The sequence below is a fragment of the Microcebus murinus genome, chromosome 27, assembly GCF_040939455.1.
Source record: "Microcebus murinus isolate Inina chromosome 27, M.murinus_Inina_mat1.0, whole genome shotgun sequence".
NCBI classification, from domain to species: Eukaryota; Metazoa; Chordata; class Mammalia; order Primates; family Cheirogaleidae; genus Microcebus; species Microcebus murinus.
In genome coordinates, this window is record NC_134130.1 from 1,274,448 (window position 1) to 1,280,638 (window position 6,191).

Below are 6,191 nucleotides of genomic sequence, written 5' to 3' on the forward strand. Positions count from 1 at the left end.
GCTGCGGGCGCGGAGAGGGCGCCTGGTCATTCATTCATTCACCCACCCATTCATTTGTTCATCAAATAAATACTGAGCACTGACCCCGTGCCACTGAACAGACAAAAAGATGCCGTTTCCCATTCACCAGATCGGCAAGAATTTTGGAGTTTGGGTGACCTCAAATGGAGTGAGCAAATGCTTCGGGACAGAATGTCCTCCGGCAGAAAGAGTAAATCCAAACCGTGTTCACCCTGTGCAATTCTTTCCTCTGTGGCATTGACCCTGGAGAAGCCATCAAGGTGTGGGTGCATGGCGCGTGCACGCACCAAGGGGTGTTACCTGCAGCCTTGATAGTTATTGTGGAAAATGGGCAGCAACATACGCGTCCGTCGACAGGGGAGTGGGTACAACCGTGGATACAACCGGAGGATGCGGTCGCTGGAGGGAATTTACCGCGCAGCGGATAGGAAGCATGACGTCATTAGGGAAATGCAAATTAAAACTTCCATGAGATACCACCGCACACGCACCCAAATAGCTAAGATTAAAAAGACTGACCATACTAAACGTTGGCGAGGATCTGGCACAAGCAGGGCCCTCCTACACTGTGTTTGGGAATGTAAAATGGCAAAACCATTTGGAAAAACATCAAACAGTCTTTTGTAAAGTTACTGACCTAGACATTCCACTCCTAGGTATTTACCAAAGAAAGGCATAAACAAAGAAAAGGAAAAATTCCATAGAGACTCTTATATGATTCTTCATAGCAACTTTGTAATAGTTTTATTCATAATGGCCCCAAACTGCAAGCAACCCAAATGCCCATCAACAGGTGATTAAGCAAATTATGAATGATTCAGCAAGCCATTGAGTTTTCTTCTGCAATAAGGAATGAACTATTGAAATCCACAATAATATGGATGGATCTCTTCCCAAAAAAAACATTATGTTGAGTGAAAGAGGTCAGATGCTGTTTCATAAAGTTTTAGGACAAACATAACTAATCAACCCAGGGTAACAGAACATAGATAAATGGTTGCCTTTAGGCACAGTAGTAACTGCTAGGACCACAGGTGTGGCTTCTCAGGAACAGGAAACAAGGTTGTGGTTACACAGTTTGGTTCAGCTTGTGAATACTTGACTTCTGCCTTTTTAAAATATATGTTACATTTTTATTTTACTATTTTTTTTTAAATTTTTTGAGACAGAGTCTCGCTCTGTTACCCAGGCTAGAGTGAGTGCCATGGCATCAGCCTAGCTCACAGCAACCTCAGACTCCTGGGCTTAAGCCACCTGCTGCCTCAGCCTCCCGAGTAGCTGGGACTACAGGTGTGTGCCACGATGCCCGGCTAAGTTTTTCTATTTTTAGTAGAGGCTGGGTCTCACTCTTGCTCAGGCTGGTCTTAAACTGCTTACCTCAAGCGATCCTCCTGCCTTGGCCTCCCATAGTGCTAGGATTACAGGCATGAGCCACCTCACCCAGCCTACGTTACATTTTTAAATGGAAATTTTATAAATCATTTTAAAAAGAAGGAGGTGGCCCTGCAGGTTCTCACAAGAGTGAATGTTTATAATGAGCTTAGTCAGTGTCTGGCAAGGCATTAAGTACTTTATATTGAATCTTTATAAAAATTTTCCAGTTGGAGAAAGTGACACACAAAGATTAAGCAATTTACCTATTGTCACATAGTAAGTATGGGGCTGTGCAAGAACTTGAACCCAGGAAGTGTCACTTCACAGCCCACACAGACACTCCAGCCCCCCAGCAATACTCCTACTTCCAGGGTAGCCCAGCTATGTTTGCTGGTTATATTGGTGAGTAAAAATAGCAAGTATAGGCCTGGCATAGTGGTTCATGCCTGTAATCCCAGTTCCTTGGGAGGCTTAGGTGGGAGAATCACTTGAGGCCAGGAGTTTGAGACCAGCCTGAGCAACATAGCAAGACCTCATTTCTACAAAATATAAAAAGAAAAAAGATTAGCCGGGTGTGGTGGTGTGAGCCTGTGGTTCCAGCTACTCAGGAGGCTGAGATGAGAGGATTACTGGAGCCCAGGAGTTCGAGGCTGCAGTGAGCTACAATTGAATCACTGCACTCCAGCCCTGGCAACAGAGTGAGAACCTGTCTCAAAAAAAAAAAAATGGTTAAAATGGAAAATTTTATGTTAACTATTTTTATCACAATTTAAAAATTTAAATCGGGTCGGGCGCGGTGGCTCACGCCTGTAATCCTAGCACTCTGGGAGGCCGAGGCGGGAGGATTACTCGAGGTCAGGAGTTTGAAACCAGCCTCAGCAAGACCCCATCTCTACTAAAAAAATAGAAAGACATTAATTGGGCAACTAAAAATATATAGAAAAAATTAGCCGGGCATGGTGGCGCATGCCTGTAGTCCCAGCTACTCGGGAGGCTGAGGCAGGAGGATCGCTTGAGCCCAGGAGTTTGAGGTTGCTGTGAGCTAGGCTGACGCCACGGCACTCTAGCCTGGGCAAGAGAGTGAGACTCTGTCTCAAAAAATAAATAAATAAAATAAAACTTAAATGGATTTTTAATTATGGTGCAATATAGCTGTAACACGGAAGCACAGGCCACCAGGAAAACCTAGAGGAGGGGTCTTCCACAGACATAGGGTGGGAGTGAGGGAGGTCAGAGGGGGCTTCCGGGCCAGGAGATCTGGGAGCTGAGTGAGAAGGAGGTGGACAGAGCAGAAGGCGTCGGGCATTCTGCAGGGAGAGAGATCAGGCGCCAGAAAAGAGACAGAGACAGAGGAGCTAGAATAGGGGAAGTTGGTGTGTCGGGGCAGCAGGTTCAAGTGGCGCGCTGTGGCAGAGATCAGCAGGTGTCTGGCTGGGCCAGGTGGGGGTGGTTCGAGGGTAGTAGGGAGCCATGGCAGATGTGAGAGCGCATGAGAGCCACAGTGACTGGAGTGTTAGGGAGATCCCTTTCCTGCAGCGGACAAAGGATTGTAGTTGGGGTTTAGCCGGGGCGTGGTGGCTCACGTCTGTAATCCCAGCACGTTGGGAGGCTGAGGCGGGAGAATCGCATGAGGCCAGGGGTTTGAGGCCGCCGTATGCTTTGATTGCGCCACTGCACTCTAGCCTGGGTGACAGAATGGGACCCTGTCTCTGTAAATGAATGAATGAATGAATAAATAAATAAAATGAAGATGAGTCCTAAAACCTGGAGTTGGCTGGGAGGAGGCTGCAGGAATCCAGAAGGAACTGGGACAGGGCCACCGCCTCTGGGGGACAGGGGAGGTTGTAGCCGAGGCGTGGCAGGCTGGGCAGAGCCCGGACACACAGAGCTGCACTGTTCTCTGACTCCACTGAAGCTTTTGGGCTCATGAATTTTTCAGCTAAACAGGCCTTGAGTTTCAGATTCCAGGGCACCAGGCCCAGGCTTTTGGGTTCTATTTTCTGCCTGAAAACAGCTCAGGGCCCCAGAGGAGGGGATCTTGAGAGGTCCAGGGCTGCCTGGCGGGGCCTGCACCCCCTGGCGTCACTTTCTGAGCAGGGGGCTGGCAGGAGCATGGGGGACCTCCCCCCCCCTTTGGTCAGAGGCAGCATAAAATCTTGCACTTTGCAGGGCGTGAATTGCCTCTGCTTCTGGCTGGATGCCTTTGTGCATGTCGCATTACCCTCTCGGAGCCTCAGTTTCCCTAGCTGACAAGTGAAGAAAATAGCTTTCCCTAACAGTGGTTTTTTTGTTTGTTTGTTTGTTTTTTGAGACAGAGTCTCATTCTGTTGCATGGGCTAGAGTGCCGTGGCATCAGCCTAGCTCACAGCAACCTCAAACTCCTGGGCTCCAGTGATCCTCCTGCCTTAGCCTCCCGAGTAGCTGGGACTACAGGCATGCGCCACCATGCCTGGCTCATTTTTTCTATATATTTTTAGTTGTCCAGCTAATTTCTTTCTATTTTTTAGTAGAGACAGGGTCTGGCTCTTGTTCAGGCTGGTTTCAAACTCCTGACCTCAAGGGATCCTCCCAGCTTGGCCTCCTAGAGTGCTAGGATTACAGGTGTGAGCCACAGATCCCGGCTTGTTTGTTTTTTTGTTTTTTTTTTGAGACAGAGTCTCACTTTGTTGCCCCAGGCTAGAGTGAGTGCCATGTCAGCCTCGTTCACAGCAACCTCAATCTCCTGGGCTTAAGCGATCCTCCCGAGTAGCTGGGACTACAGGCATGTGCCACCATGCCCGGCTAATTTTTTGTATATATATTTTTTAGTTGGTCAATTAATTTCTATTTTTGGTAGAGATGGGGTCTCGCTCAGGCTGGTTTCAAACTCCTGACCTTGAGCAATCCGCCCGCCTCAGCCTCCCAAAGTGCTAGGATTACAGACGTGAGCCACCACGCCTGGCCTTGTTTGTTTTTTTAAGAGGCCACATCTTGCTCTGTCACCCAGGCTAGAGCACAGTGTCCCAATCATAGCTCACTGCAGCCTCAAACTCCTGGGCTTAAGTGATCCTCCTGTCTCAGCCTCCTGAGTAGCTGGGACTACAGGCATCACCATCACACCTGGCTAATCTTTTTTAAAGTTTGTAGAAATAAGGTCTTGCTATGTTGCGCAGGCTGGTCTTGAACTCCTGGCCTCAAGTGACCCTCCCACCTCGGCCTCCAAAAGTGCTGGGGTTACAGGTGTGAGACACTGTGCCTGGCCTAAGGTTGTCTTGTCTTGGGGATTCCTGCCTGGGAGACATTTAGTGCCATGCCTACATATCCCGAGCCCCACGTAAGCTTGAACCAGTGTTACTGTTATAATATCGATAGTAATCCTTGCATTTCTAAATCCAGCAAAGCAGTTAGGGGCAAGCTGAGAACAGACTGTAGAATCGCAAGACTGAGATTCAAACTCTGGCACAACTGCCTCCAGGCTGTGTGGGCTGGAGCAAATGTCTTCGCCTATCTGTGCGTCTATTTTGTGTTGTAAGATGACATGGAGAACTGTGGCAGATGGTAAGTTCGGACACGCGTGCACTGCTGCTGTCTTATCGTGGATGCGCAGAGCGGAGGGTGGTTCTGGTAGACGCTGTGCTCCCTCCCTCCCGCGAGTCTCCATCCCCAGGGGCTCATGGAGCTCTGCCTGGGGCTGAGCTGGCAGAAGGAGAGATGAGGCCCGGACAGGATGAGTGTCGCCTCCTGGAGGTCCTGCCGTAGACCCCCTTCCTCGCTCAGTAGAGCAAGCTGGGTTGGGACTAGGCCAAGGTGTAGTTTCCCTCTTCTTCCTCCATCCTCCCCCAAACTGCCTTGCAGTTAAGACCACAGAAATTCTCACGTCTGTAATCCTAGCACTCTGGGAGGCCAAGGCAGGAGGATTGCTTGAGGTCAGGAGTCCGAAACCAGCCTGACCAAGAGCGAGACCCCGTCTCTACTATAAATAGAAAGAAATTAATTGGCCAACTAATATATATAGAAAAAATTAGCCGGGCATGGTGGCGCATGCCTGTAGTCCCAGCTACTTGGGAGGCTGAGGCAGGAGGATCGGTTGAGCCCAGAAGGTTGAGGTTGCTGTGAGTTAGGCTGACGCCACGGCACTCACTCTAACCTAGGCAAAAAACCGAGACTCTGTCTCAAAAAAAAAAAAAAAAATATATATATATATATAATTAGCTGGGCATGGTGCCACATGCCTGTAGTCCCAGCTGCTCAGGAGGCTGAGGCAGGAGGATCGTCTGAGCCCAGAAGGTTGAGGTTGCTGTGAGCTGGGCTGACGCCACAGTACTCTAGCCAGGGCAACAGAGTGAGACTCTGTCTAAAAAAAAAAAAAAGACCACAGAAAGTCACCGGGTTGAATCCCGGGTCCGCAGTAGCTGGTGTGGGAGCAGTGAGCAGAGTGTGTACAGTGTAGGACTGAGACATTGTGTCAGGCAACCTCGGGAGGGGCCACCACCTCTGTTATGCCCATTTTACAGAAGGGGAGACTGAGGCACGCGAGATGCATTCACTAGCTCAGGAATCACAGCCAGACTGTGGTGGAGTCAGTAGTCAAACCCAGCACCCGTGTTCTGAACTGCCACATGAAATTATCATCACCATCGTCATCCTGACCAACATGGTTAACTGTCAGCTACATCCAGGACTCAGGCTCTGTCCCAACACGGTTGCATCCAGTAACTCATTTTCTTTTTTGTTTGAGACAGAGTCTCACTCTGTTGCTGGGGCTAGAGTGCCGTGGCGTCAGCCTAGCTCACGGCAACCTAAAACTCCTGGGCTCA